Genomic DNA, 12,482 nt, shown 5'->3' with positions numbered 1-12,482 from the left:
AATGCAGGCTGCAGCCCTATGAAGCAGGGGGAGGTCTTGCAGTTGGCCTGTGTGGGGATGTGGGAGACGACAGGAGCCTGGTGGGCAAGGGCTAGCTGGAGGGAGGGAGGGAGGGAAGCACGCACGGAGGAGGAAGAGCAAAGAGAAAAGAGAGAAAAAAAAAACAAAGGGGATCAAGAGAAAGAGCAGCAAAGAAAATGTGGCTGGCCAGCACGCCTTGAAGTGGGGAGAAAAGGCAGGGGCCAGCGCCTACGGCCATACTAGTCTGAAAACGCCCGATCTCGTCTGATCTCGGAAGCTAAGCAGACTCAGGCCTGGTTAGTACTTGGATGGGAGACCGCCTGGGAATACCAGGTGCAGTAGGCTTTTTCCGCCAGCAGGGGCTGCTCAAGTCACCCCTCTGCACTCGTGTTGGGCCACGCACGCAATGCAGCGACAGGTTATTTTTGCTGCCGCTGTGCCTGGCATCAGTCTCCTGCAGGCAGGAGACAGGGAGGGGAGGAGAGCGGAGCGCTGCCAAAATCAGCAAGAAAGAGGGAAAGAAAGGGATTGGGGCTGCACGCTGTCTGCGGCTGGCAGTCAGGAAAGGAGGACAATAGAGAATAGGTGCAGGAGTTGGCCATTCTGCCCTTGGAGCCTGCACCACCATTCAATATGATCATGGCTGATCATCCTTAATCGGTATCCTGTTCCTGCCTTATCTCCATAAGCCTTGATTCCACTATCCTTGAGAGCTCTGTGCAACTCTTTCTTCAATGAATCCAGAGACTGGGCCTCCACTGCCCTCTGGGGCAGAGCATTCCACACAGCCACCACTCTCTGGGTGAAGACGTTTCTCCTCATCTCTGTCCTAAACGGTCTACCCCGTATTTTTAAGCTGTGTCCTCTGTTTCGGCACTCACGTTTCCTGCCGCCAGAGTGTCCAATCCTTTGATAATCTTATATGTCTCAACCAGATCCCCTCTCAGTCTGCTAAACTCAAGGGTACACAAGCCCAGTCGCTCCAGTCTTTCAGTGTAAGGTAATCCCGCCATTCCTACGCTGCACTCCCTCAATAGCCAGAATGTCTCTCCTCAAATTTGGAGACCAGAACTGCACACAGTACTCCAGGTGTGGTCTCACCAGGGCCCTGTACACCTGCAGAAGAACCTCTTTGCTTCTGTACTCAATCCCTCTTGTTATGAAGGCCAGCATGCTATTAGCCTTCTTCACTACCTGCTGTACCTGCATGCTTACCTTCATTGAGTGGTGTACAAGAACCCCCAGATCTCTCTGTACTGTCCCTTGACCGAAATTGATTCCATTTAGGTAGTAATCTGCCTTCCTGTTCTTGCCACCAAAGTGGATAAGCATCCATTTATCCACATTAAAGTGCATCTGCCATGCATCTGACCACTCACCTAACTTGTCCAGGTCACCCGGTAATCTCCTAACATCCTCATCACATTTCACCCTGCCACCCAGCTCAGTATCATCAGCAAATTTGCTAATGTTATTGCTAATAGCATCTTCTATATCATGAACATATATTGTAAAAAGCTGCGGTCCCAGTACTGATCCCTGCGGTACCCCACTGGTCACTGCCTGCCATTCCGAAATGGAGGCGTGGAGGAGTGTGGAAGGATGAGAGAATGCAGGCTGCAGCCCTATGAAGCAGGGGGAGGTCTTGCAGTTGGCCTGTGTGGGGATGTGGGAGACGACAGGAGCCTGGTGGGCAAGGGCTAGCTGGTCGGAGGGAGGGAGGGAGGGAGGGAAGCACGCACGGAGGAGGAAGAGCAAAGAGAAAAGAGAGAAAAAAAAAACAAAGGGGATCAAGAGAAAGAGCAGCAAAGAAAATGTGGCTGGCCAGCATGCCTTGAAGTGGGGAGAAAAGGCAGGGGCCAGCGCCTGCGGCCATACTAGTCTGAAAACGCCCGATCTCGTCTGATCTCGGAAGCTAAGCAGACTCAGGCCTGGTTAGTACTTGGGTGAGAGACCGCCTGGGAATACCAGGTGCAGTAGGCTTTTTCCGCCAGCAGGGGCTGCTCAAGTCACCCCTCTGCACTCGTGTTGGGCCACGCACGCAATGCAGCGACAGGTTATTTTTGCTGCCGCTGTGCCTGGCATCAGTCTCCTGCAGGCAGGAGACAGGGAGGGGAGGAGAGCAGAGCGCTGCCAAAATCAGCAAGAAAGAGGGAAAGAAAGGGATTGGGGCTGCACGCTGTCTGCGGCTGGCAGTCAGGAAAGGAGGACAATAGAGAATAGGTGCAGGAGTTGGCCATTCTGCCCTTGGAGCCTGCACCACCATTCAATATGATCATGGCTGATCATCCTTAATCGGTATCCTGTTCCTGCCTTATCTCCATAAGCCTTGATTCCACTATCCTTGAGAGCTCTGTGCAACTCTTTCTTCAATGAATCCAGAGACTGGGCCTCCACTGCCCTCTGGGGCAGAGCATTCCACACAGCCACCACTCTCTGGGTGAAGACGTTTCTCCTCATCTCTGTCCTAAACGGTCTACCCCGTATTTTTAAGCTGTGTCCTCTGTTTCGGCACTCACGTTTCCTGCCGCCAGAGTGTCCAATCCTTTGATAATCTTATATGTCTCAACCAGATCCCCTCTCAGTCTGCTAAACTCAAGGGTACACAAGCCCAGTCGCTCCAGTCTTTCAGTGTAAGGTAATCCCGCCATTCCTACGCTGCACTCCCTCAATAGCCAGAATGTCTCTCCTCAAATTTGGAGACCAGAACTGCACACAGTACTCCAGGTGTGGTCTCACCAGGGCCCTGTACACCTGCAGAAGAACCTCTTTGCTTCTGTACTCAATCCCTCTTGTTATGAAGGCCAGCATGCTATTAGCCTTCTTCACTACCTGCTGTACCTGCATGCTTACCTTCATTGAGTGGTGTACAAGAACCCCCAGATCTCTCTGTACTGTCCCTTGACCGAAATTGATTCCATTTAGGTAGTAATCTGCCTTCCTGTTCTTGCCACCAAAGTGGATAAGCATCCATTTATCCACATTAAAGTGCATCTGCCATGCATCTGACCACTCACCTAACTTGTCCAGGTCACCCGGTAATCTCCTAACATCCTCATCACATTTCACCCTGCCACCCAGCTCAGTATCATCAGCAAATTTGCTAATGTTATTGCTAATAGCATCTTCTATATCATGAACATATATTGTAAAAAGCTGCGGTCCCAGTACTGATCCCTGCGGTACCCCACTGGTCACTGCCTGCCATTCCGAAATGGAGGCGTGGAGGAGTGTGGAAGGATGAGAGAATGCAGGCTGCAGCCCTATGAAGCAGGGGGAGGTCTTGCAGTTGGCCTGTGTGGGGATGTGGGAGACGACAGGAGCCTGGTGGGCAAGGGCTAGCTGGTCGGAGGGAGGGAGGGAGGGAGGGAAGCACGCACGGAGGAGGAAGAGCAAAGAGAAAAGAGAGAAAAAAAAAACAAAGGGGATCAAGAGAAAGAGCAGCAAAGAAAATGTGGCTGGCCAGCACGCCTTGAAGTGGGGAGAAAAGGCAGGGGCCAGCGCCTACGGCCATACTAGTCTGAAAACGCCCGATCTCGTCTGATCTCGGAAGCTAAGCAGACTCAGGCCTGGTTAGTACTTGGATGGGAGACCGCCTGGGAATACCAGGTGCAGTCGGCTTTTTCCGCCAGCAGGGGCTGCTCAAGTCACCCCTCTGCACTCGTGTTGGGCCACGCACGCAATGCAGCGACAGGTTATTTTTGCTGCCGCTGTGCCTGGCATCAGTCTCCTGCAGGCAGGAGACAGGGAGGGGAGGAGAGCGGAGCGCTGCCAAAATCAGCAAGAAAGAGGGAAAGAAAGGGATTGGGGCTGCACGCTGTCTGCGGCTGGCAGTCAGGAAAGGAGGACAATAGAGAATAGGTGCAGGAGTTGGCCATTCTGCCCTTGGAGCCTGCACCACCATTCAATATGATCATGGCTGATCATCCTTAATCGGTATCCTGTTCCTGCCTTATCTCCATAAGCCTTGATTCCACTATCCTTGAGAGCTCTGTGCAACTCTTTCTTCAATGAATCCAGAGACTGGGCCTCCACTGCCCTCTGGGGCAGAGCATTCCACACAGCCACCACTCTCTGGGTGAAGACGTTTCTCCTCATCTCTGTCCTAAACGGTCTACCCCGTATTTTTAAGCTGTGTCCTCTGTTTCGGCACTCACGTTTCCTGCCGCCAGAGTGTCCAATCCTTTGATAATCTTATATGTCTCAACCAGATCCCCTCTCAGTCTGCTAAACTCAAGGGTACACAAGCCCAGTCGCTCCAGTCTTTCAGTGTAAGGTAATCCCGCCATTCCTACGCTGCACTCCCTCAATAGCCAGAATGTCTCTCCTCAAATTTGGAGACCAGAACTGCACACAGTACTCCAGGTGTGGTCTCACCAGGGCCCTGTACACCTGCAGAAGAACCTCTTTGCTTCTGTACTCAATCCCTCTTGTTATGAAGGCCAGCATGCTATTAGCCTTCTTCACTACCTGCTGTACCTGCATGCTTACCTTCATTGAGTGGTGTACAAGAACCCCCAGATCTCTCTGTACTGTCCCTTGACCGAAATTGATTCCATTTAGGTAGTAATCTGCCTTCCTGTTCTTGCCACCAAAGTGGATAAGCATCCATTTATCCACATTAAAGTGCATCTGCCATGCATCTGACCACTCACCTAACTTGTCCAGGTCACCCGGTAATCTCCTAACATCCTCATCACATTTCACCCTGCCACCCAGCTCAGTATCATCAGCAAATTTGCTAATGTTATTGCTAATAGCATCTTCTATATCATGAACATATATTGTAAAAAGCTGCGGTCCCAGTACTGATCCCTGCGGTACCCCACTGGTCACTGCCTGCCATTCCGAAATGGAGGCGTGGAGGAGTGTGGAAGGATGAGAGAATGCAGGCTGCAGCCCTATGAAGCAGGGGGAGGTCTTGCAGTTGGCCTGTGTGGGGATGTGGGAGACGACAGGAGCCTGGTGGGCAAGGGCTAGCTGGTCGGAGGGAGGGAGGGAGGGAGGGAAGCACGCACGGAGGAGGAAGAGCAAAGAGAAAAGAGAGAAAAAAAAAACAAAGGGGATCAAGAGAAAGAGCAGCAAAGAAAATGTGGCTGGCCAGCACGCCTTGAAGTGGGGAGAAAAGGCAGGGGCCAGCGCCTACGGCCATACTAGTCTGAAAACGCCCGATCTCGTCTGATCTCGGAAGCTAAGCAGGCTCAGGCCTGGTTCGTACTTGGGTGGGAGACCGCCTGGGAATACCAGGTGCAGTAGGCTTTTTCCGCCAGCAGGGGCTGCTCAAGTCACCCCTCTGCACTCGTGTTGGGCCACGCACGCAATGCAGCGACAGGTTATTTTTGCTGCCGCTGTGCCTGGCATCAGTCTCCTGCAGGCAGGAGACAGGGAGGGGAGGAGAGCGGAGCGCTGCCAAAATCAGCAAGAAAGAGGGAAAGAAAGGGATTGGGGCTGCACGCTGTCTGCGGCTGGCAGTCAGGAAAGGAGGACAATAGAGAATAGGTGCAGGAGTTGGCCATTCTGCCCTTGGAGCCTGCACCACCATTCAATATGATCATGGCTGATCATCCTTAATCGGTATCCTGCTCCTGCCTTATCTCCATAAGCCTTGATTCCACTATCCTTGAGAGCTCTGTGCAACTCTTTCTTCAATGAATCCAGAGACTGGGCCTCCACTGCCCTCTGGGGCAGAGCATTCCACACAGCCACCACTCTCTGGGTGAAGACGTTTCTCCTCATCTCTGTCCTAAACGGTCTACCCCGTATTTTTAAGCTGTGTCCTCTGTTTCGGCACTCACGTTTCCTGCCGCCAGAGTGTCCAATCCTTTGATAATCTTATATGTCTCAACCAGATCCCCTCTCAGTCTGCTAAACTCAAGGGTACACAAGCCCAGTCGCTCCAGTCTTTCAGTGTAAGGTAATCCCGCCATTCCAGGAATTGACCTCGTCAACCTACGCTGCACTCCCTCAATAGCCAGAATGTCTCTCCTCAAATTTGGAGACCAGAACTGCACACAGTACTCCAGGTGTGGTCTCACCAGGGCCCTGTACACCTGCAGAAGAACCTCTTTGCTTCTGTACTCAATCCCTCTTGTTATGAAGGCCAGCATGCTATTAGCCTTCTTCACTACCTGCTGTACCTGCATGCTTACCTTCATTGAGTGGTGTACAAGAACCCCCAGATCTCTCTGTACTGTCCCTTGACCGAAATTGATTCCATTTAGGTAGTAATCTGCCTTCCTGTTCTTGCCACCAAAGTGGATAAGCATCCATTTATCCACATTAAAGTGCATCTGCCATGCATCTGACCACTCACCTAACTTGTCCAGGTCACCCGGTAATCTCCTAACATCCTCATCACATTTCACCCTGCCACCCAGCTCAGTATCATCAGCAAATTTGCTAATGTTATTGCTAATAGCATCTTCTATATCATGAACATATATTGTAAAAAGCTGCGGTCCCAGTACTGATCCCTGCGGTACCCCACTGGTCACTGCCTGCCATTCCGAAATGGAGGCGTGGAGGAGTGTGGAAGGATGAGAGAATGCAGGCTGCAGCCCTATGAAGCAGGGGGAGGTCTTGCAGTTGGCCTGTGTGGGGATGTGGGAGACGACAGGAGCCTGGTGGGCAAGGGCTAGCTGGTCGGAGGGAGGGAGGGAGGGAGGGAAGCACGCACGGAGGAGGAAGAGCAAAGAGAAAAGAGAGAAAAAAAAAACAAAGGGGATCAAGAGAAAGAGCAGCAAAGAAAATGTGGCTGGCCAGCACGCCTTGAAGTGGGGAGAAAAGGCAGGGGCCAGCGCCTACGGCCATACTAGTCTGAAAACGCCCGATCTCGTCTGATCTCGGAAGCTAAGCAGACTCAGGCCTGGTTAGTACTTGGGTGGGAGACCGCCTGGGAATACCAGGTGCAGTAGGCTTTTTCCGCCAGCAGGGGCTGCTCAAGTCACCCCTCTGCACTCGTGTTGGGCCACGCACGCAATGCAGCGACAGGTTATTTTTGCTGCCGCTGTGCCTGGCATCAGTCTCCTGCAGGCAGGAGACAGGGAGGGGAGGAGAGCGGAGCGCTGCCAAAATCAGCAAGAAAGAGGGAAAGAAAGGGATTGGGGCTGCACGCTGTCTGCGGCTGGCAGTCAGGAAAGGAGGACAATAGAGAATAGGTGCAGGAGTTGGCCATTCTGCCCTTGGAGCCTGCACCACCATTCAATATGATCATGGCTGATCATCCTTAATCGGTATCCTGCTCCTGCCTTATCTCCATAAGCCTTGATTCCACTATCCTTGAGATCTCTGTGCAACTCTTTCTTCAATGAATCCAGAGACTGGGCCTCCACTGCCCTCTGAGGCAGAGCATTCCACACAGCCACCACTCTCTGGGTGAAGACGTTTCTCCTCATCTCTGTCCTAAACGGTCTACCCCGTATTTTTAAGCTGTGTCCTCTGTTTCGGCACTCACGTTTCCTGCCGCCAGAGTGTCCAATCCTTTGATAATCTTATATGTCTCAACCAGATCCCCTCTCAGTCTGCTAAACTCAAGGGTACACAAGCCCAGTCGCTCCAGTCTTTCAGTGTAAGGTAATCCCGCCATTCCTACGCTGCACTCCCTCAATAGCCAGAATGTCTCTCCTCAAATTTGGAGACCAGAACTGCACACAGTACTCCAGGTGTGGTCTCACCAGGGCCCTGTACACCTGCAGAAGAACCTCTTTGCTTCTGTACTCAATCCCTCTTGTTATGAAGGCCAGCATGCTATTAGCCTTCTTCACTACCTGCTGTACCTGCATGCTTACCTTCATTGAGTGGTGTACAAGAACCCCCAGATCTCTCTGTACTGTCCCTTGACCGAAATTGATTCCATTTAGGTAGTAATCTGCCTTCCTGTTCTTGCCACCAAAGTGGATAAGCATCCATTTATCCACATTAAAGTGCATCTGCCATGCATCTGACCACTCACCTAACTTGTCCAGGTCACCCGGTAATCTCCTAACATCCTCATCACATTTCACCCTGCCACCCAGCTCAGTATCATCAGCAAATTTGCTAATGTTATTGCTAATAGCATCTTCTATATCATGAACATATATTGTAAAAAGCTGCGGTCCCAGTACTGATCCCTGCGGTACCCCACTGGTCACTGCCTGCCATTCCGAAATGGAGGCGTGGAGGAGTGTGGAAGGATGAGAGAATGCAGGCTGCAGCCCTATGAAGCAGGGGGAGGTCTTGCAGTTGGCCTGTGTGGGGATGTGGGAGACGACAGGAGCCTGGTGGGCAAGGGCTAGCTGGAGGGAGGGAGGGAGGGAAGCACGCACGGAGGAGGAAGAGCAAAGAGAAAAGAGAGAAAAAAAAAACAAAGGGGATCAAGAGAAAGAGCAGCAAAGAAAATGTGGCTGGCCAGCACGCCTTGAAGTGGGGAGAAAAGGCAGGGGCCAGCGCCTACGGCCATACTAGTCTGAAAACGCCCGATCTCGTCTGATCTCGGAAGCTAAGCAGACTCAGGCCTGGTTAGTACTTGGATGGGAGACCGCCTGGGAATACCAGGTGCAGTAGGCTTTTTCCGCCAGCAGGGGCTGCTCAAGTCACCCCTCTGCACTCGTGTTGGGCCACGCACGCAATGCAGCGACAGGTTATTTTTGCTGCCGCTGTGCCTGGCATCAGTCTCCTGCAGGCAGGAGACAGGGAGGGGAGGAGAGCGGAGCGCTGCCAAAATCAGCAAGAAAGAGGGAAAGAAAGGGATTGGGGCTGCACGCTGTCTGCGGCTGGCAGTCAGGAAAGGAGGACAATAGAGAATAGGTGCAGGAGTTGGCCATTCTGCCCTTGGAGCCTGCACCACCATTCAATATGATCATGGCTGATCATCCTTAATCGGTATCCTGTTCCTGCCTTATCTCCATAAGCCTTGATTCCACTATCCTTGAGAGCTCTGTGCAACTCTTTCTTCAATGAATCCAGAGACTGGGCCTCCACTGCCCTCTGGGGCAGAGCATTCCACACAGCCACCACTCTCTGGGTGAAGACGTTTCTCCTCATCTCTGTCCTAAACGGTCTACCCCGTATTTTTAAGCTGTGTCCTCTGTTTCGGCACTCACGTTTCCTGCCGCCAGAGTGTCCAATCCTTTGATAATCTTATATGTCTCAACCAGATCCCCTCTCAGTCTGCTAAACTCAAGGGTACACAAGCCCAGTCGCTCCAGTCTTTCAGTGTAAGGTAATCCCGCCATTCCTACGCTGCACTCCCTCAATAGCCAGAATGTCTCTCCTCAAATTTGGAGACCAGAACTGCACACAGTACTCCAGGTGTGGTCTCACCAGGGCCCTGTACACCTGCAGAAGAACCTCTTTGCTTCTGTACTCAATCCCTCTTGTTATGAAGGCCAGCATGCTATTAGCCTTCTTCACTACCTGCTGTACCTGCATGCTTACCTTCATTGAGTGGTGTACAAGAACCCCCAGATCTCTCTGTACTGTCCCTTGACCGAAATTGATTCCATTTAGGTAGTAATCTGCCTTCCTGTCCTTGCCACCAAAGTGGATAAGCATCCATTTATCCACATTAAAGTGCATCTGCCATGCATCTGACCACTCACCTAACTTGTCCAGGTCACCCGGTAATCTCCTAACATCCTCATCACATTTCACCCTGCCACCCAGCTCAGTATCATCAGCAAATTTGCTAATGTTATTGCTAATAGCATCTTCTATATCATGAACATATATTGTAAAAAGCTGCGGTCCCAGTACTGATCCCTGCGGTACCCCACTGGTCACTGCCTGCCATTCCGAAATGGAGGCGTGGAGGAGTGTGGAAGGATGAGAGAATGCAGGCTGCAGCCCTATGAAGCAGGGGGAGGTCTTGCAGTTGGCCTGTGTGGGGATGTGGGAGACGACAGGAGCCTGGTGGGCAAGGGCTAGCTGGTCGGAGGGAGGGAGGGAGGGAGGGAAGCACGCACGGAGGAGGAAGAGCAAAGAGAAAAGAGAGAAAAAAAAAACAAAGGGGATCAAGAGAAAGAGCAGCAAAGAAAATGTGGCTGGCCAGCACGCCTTGAAGTGGGGAGAAAAGGCAGGGGCCAGCGCCTACGGCCATACTAGTCTGAAAACGCCCGATCTCGTCTGATCTCGGAAGCTAAGCAGACTCAGGCCTGGTTAGTACTTGGATGGGAGACCGCCTGGGAATACCAGGTGCAGTAGGCTTTTTCCGCCAGCAGGGGCTGCTCAAGTCACCCCTCTGCACTCGTGTTGGGCCACGCACGCAATGCAGCGACAGGTTATTTTTGCTGCCGCTGTGCCTGGCATCAGTCTCCTGCAGGCAGGAGACAGGGAGGGGAGGAGAGCGGAGCGCTGCCAAAATCAGCAAGAAAGAGGGAAAGAAAGGGATTGGGGCTGCACGCTGTCTGCGGCTGGCAGTCAGGAAAGGAGGACAATAGAGAATAGGTGCAGGAGTTGGCCATTCTGCCCTTGGAGCCTGCACCACCATTCAATATGATCATGGCTGATCATCCTTAATCGGTATCCTGTTCCTGCCTTATCTCCATAAGCCTTGATTCCACTATCCTTGAGAGCTCTGTGCAACTCTTTCTTCAATGAATCCAGAGACTGGGCCTCCACTGCCCTCTGGGGCAGAGCATTCCACACAGCCACCACTCTCTGGGTGAAGACGTTTCTCCTCATCTCTGTCCTAAACGGTCTACCCCGTATTTTTAAGCTGTGTCCTCTGTTTCGGCATTCACGTTTCCTGCCGCCAGAGTGTCCAATCCTTTGATAATCTTATATGTCTCAACCAGATCCCCTCTCAGTCTGCTAAACTCAAGGGTACACAAGCCCAGTCGCTCCAGTCTTTCAGTGTAAGGTAATCCCGCCATTCCTACGCTGCACTCCCTCAATAGCCAGAATGTCTCTCCTCAAATTTGGAGACCAGAACTGCACACAGTACTCCTTGTGTGGTCTCACCAGGGCCCTGTACACCTGCAGAAGAACCTCTTTGCTTCTGTACTCAATCCCTCTTGTTATGAAGGCCAGCATGCTATTAGCCTTCTTCACTACCTGCTGTACCTGCATGCTTACCTTCATTGAGTGGTGTACAAGAACCCCCAGATCTCTCTGTACTGTCCCTTGACCGAAATTGATTCCATTTAGGTAGTAATCTGCCTTCCTGTTCTTGCCACCAAAGTGGATAAGCATCCATTTATCCACATTAAAGTGCATCTGCCATGCATCTGACCACTCACCTAACTTGTCCAGGTCACCCGGTAATCTCCTAACATCCTCATCACATTTCACCCTGCCACCCAGCTCAGTATCATCAGCAAATTTGCTAATGTTATTGCTAATAGCATCTTCTATATCATGAACATATATTGTAAAAAGCTGCGGTCCCAGTACTGATCCCTGCGGTACCCCACTGGTCACTGCCTGCCATTCCGAAATGGAGGCGTGGAGGAGTGTGGAAGGATGAGAGAATGCAGGCTGCAGCCCTATGAAGCAGGGGGAGGTCTTGCAGTTGGCCTGTGTGGGGATGTGGGAGACGACAGGAGCCTGGTGGGCAAGGGCTAGCTGGAGGGAGGGAGGGAGGGAAGCACGCACGGAGGAGGAAGAGCAAAGAGAAAAGAGAGAAAAAAAAAACAAAGGGGATCAAGAGAAAGAGCAGCAAAGAAAATGTGGCTGGCCAGCACGCCTTGAAGTGGGGAGAAAAGGCAGGGGCCAGCGCCTACGGCCATACTAGTCTGAAAACGCCCGATCTCGTCTGATCTCGGAAGCTAAGCAGACTCAGGCCTGGTTAGTACTTGGATGGGAGACCGCCTGGGAATACCAGGTGCAGTAGGCTTTTTCCGCCAGCAGGGGCTGCTCAAGTCACCCCTCTGCACTCGTGTTGGGCCACGCACGCAATGCAGCGACAGGTTATTTTTGCTGCCGCTGTGCCTGGCATCAGTCTCCTGCAGGCAGGAGACAGGGAGGGGAGGAGAGCGGAGCGCTGCCAAAATCAGCAAGAAAGAGGGAAAGAAAGGGATTGGGGCTGCACGCTGTCTGCGGCTGGCAGTCAGGAAAGGAGGACAATAGAGAATAGGTGCAGGAGTTGGCCATTCTGCCCTTGGAGCCTGCACCACCATTCAATATGATCATGGCTGATCATCCTTAATCGGTATCCTGTTCCTGCCTTATCTCCATAAGCCTTGATTCCACTATCCTTGAGAGCTCTGTGCAACTCTTTCTTCAATGAATCCAGAGACTGGGCCTCCACTGCCCTCTGGGGCAGAGCATTCCACACAGCCACCACTCTCTGGGTGAAGACGTTTCTCCTCATCTCTGTCCTAAACGGTCTACCCCGTATTTTTAAGCTGTGTCCTCTGTTTCGGCACTCACGTTTCCTGCCGCCAGAGTGTCCAATCCTTTGATAATCTTATATGTCTCAACCAGATCCCCTCTCAGTCTGCTAAACTCAAGGGTACACAAGCCCAGTCGCTCCAGTCTTT

The 12,482-nt window shown here is 52.0% G+C and overlaps 8 non-coding genes across 8 annotated transcripts; all 8 read left to right on the top strand.

Annotated features, from left to right (window-relative positions):
* The first annotated feature begins 247 nt into the window (after positions 1–247).
* LOC140474255 (5S ribosomal RNA) lies at positions 248–366 on the top strand. Its single transcript, XR_011958964.1, has one exon. It is a non-coding gene; the product is annotated as a 5S ribosomal RNA (ribosomal RNA).
* A 1,519-nt stretch (positions 367–1,885) lies between these two features.
* Positions 1,886–2,004, top strand: LOC140470061 (5S ribosomal RNA). Its single transcript, XR_011956326.1, has one exon. It is a non-coding gene; the product is annotated as a 5S ribosomal RNA (ribosomal RNA).
* A 1,519-nt stretch (positions 2,005–3,523) lies between these two features.
* LOC140468120 (5S ribosomal RNA) lies at positions 3,524–3,642 on the top strand. The gene has a single exon (XR_011955596.1). It is a non-coding gene; the product is annotated as a 5S ribosomal RNA (ribosomal RNA).
* Positions 3,643–5,161: 1,519 nt separating this feature from the next.
* Positions 5,162–5,280, top strand: LOC140469061 (5S ribosomal RNA). Its single transcript, XR_011955941.1, has one exon. It is a non-coding gene; the product is annotated as a 5S ribosomal RNA (ribosomal RNA).
* A 1,539-nt stretch (positions 5,281–6,819) lies between these two features.
* Positions 6,820–6,938, top strand: LOC140475712 (5S ribosomal RNA). Its single transcript, XR_011960204.1, has one exon. It is a non-coding gene; the product is annotated as a 5S ribosomal RNA (ribosomal RNA).
* A 1,511-nt stretch (positions 6,939–8,449) lies between these two features.
* Positions 8,450–8,568, top strand: LOC140474244 (5S ribosomal RNA). Its single transcript, XR_011958955.1, has one exon. It is a non-coding gene; the product is annotated as a 5S ribosomal RNA (ribosomal RNA).
* A 1,519-nt stretch (positions 8,569–10,087) lies between these two features.
* On the top strand, positions 10,088–10,206 carry LOC140474235 (5S ribosomal RNA). Its single transcript, XR_011958945.1, has one exon. It is a non-coding gene; the product is annotated as a 5S ribosomal RNA (ribosomal RNA).
* A 1,511-nt stretch (positions 10,207–11,717) lies between these two features.
* On the top strand, positions 11,718–11,836 carry LOC140474224 (5S ribosomal RNA). Its single transcript, XR_011958937.1, has one exon. It is a non-coding gene; the product is annotated as a 5S ribosomal RNA (ribosomal RNA).
* The last annotated feature ends 646 nt before the right edge of the window (positions 11,837–12,482 follow it).

The sequence above is a fragment of the Chiloscyllium punctatum genome, chromosome 3 (assembly GCF_047496795.1).
Source record: "Chiloscyllium punctatum isolate Juve2018m chromosome 3, sChiPun1.3, whole genome shotgun sequence".
NCBI lineage: Eukaryota > Metazoa > Chordata > Chondrichthyes > Orectolobiformes > Hemiscylliidae > Chiloscyllium > Chiloscyllium punctatum.
This window is presented reverse-complemented; position numbering and strand designations above follow the sequence as displayed.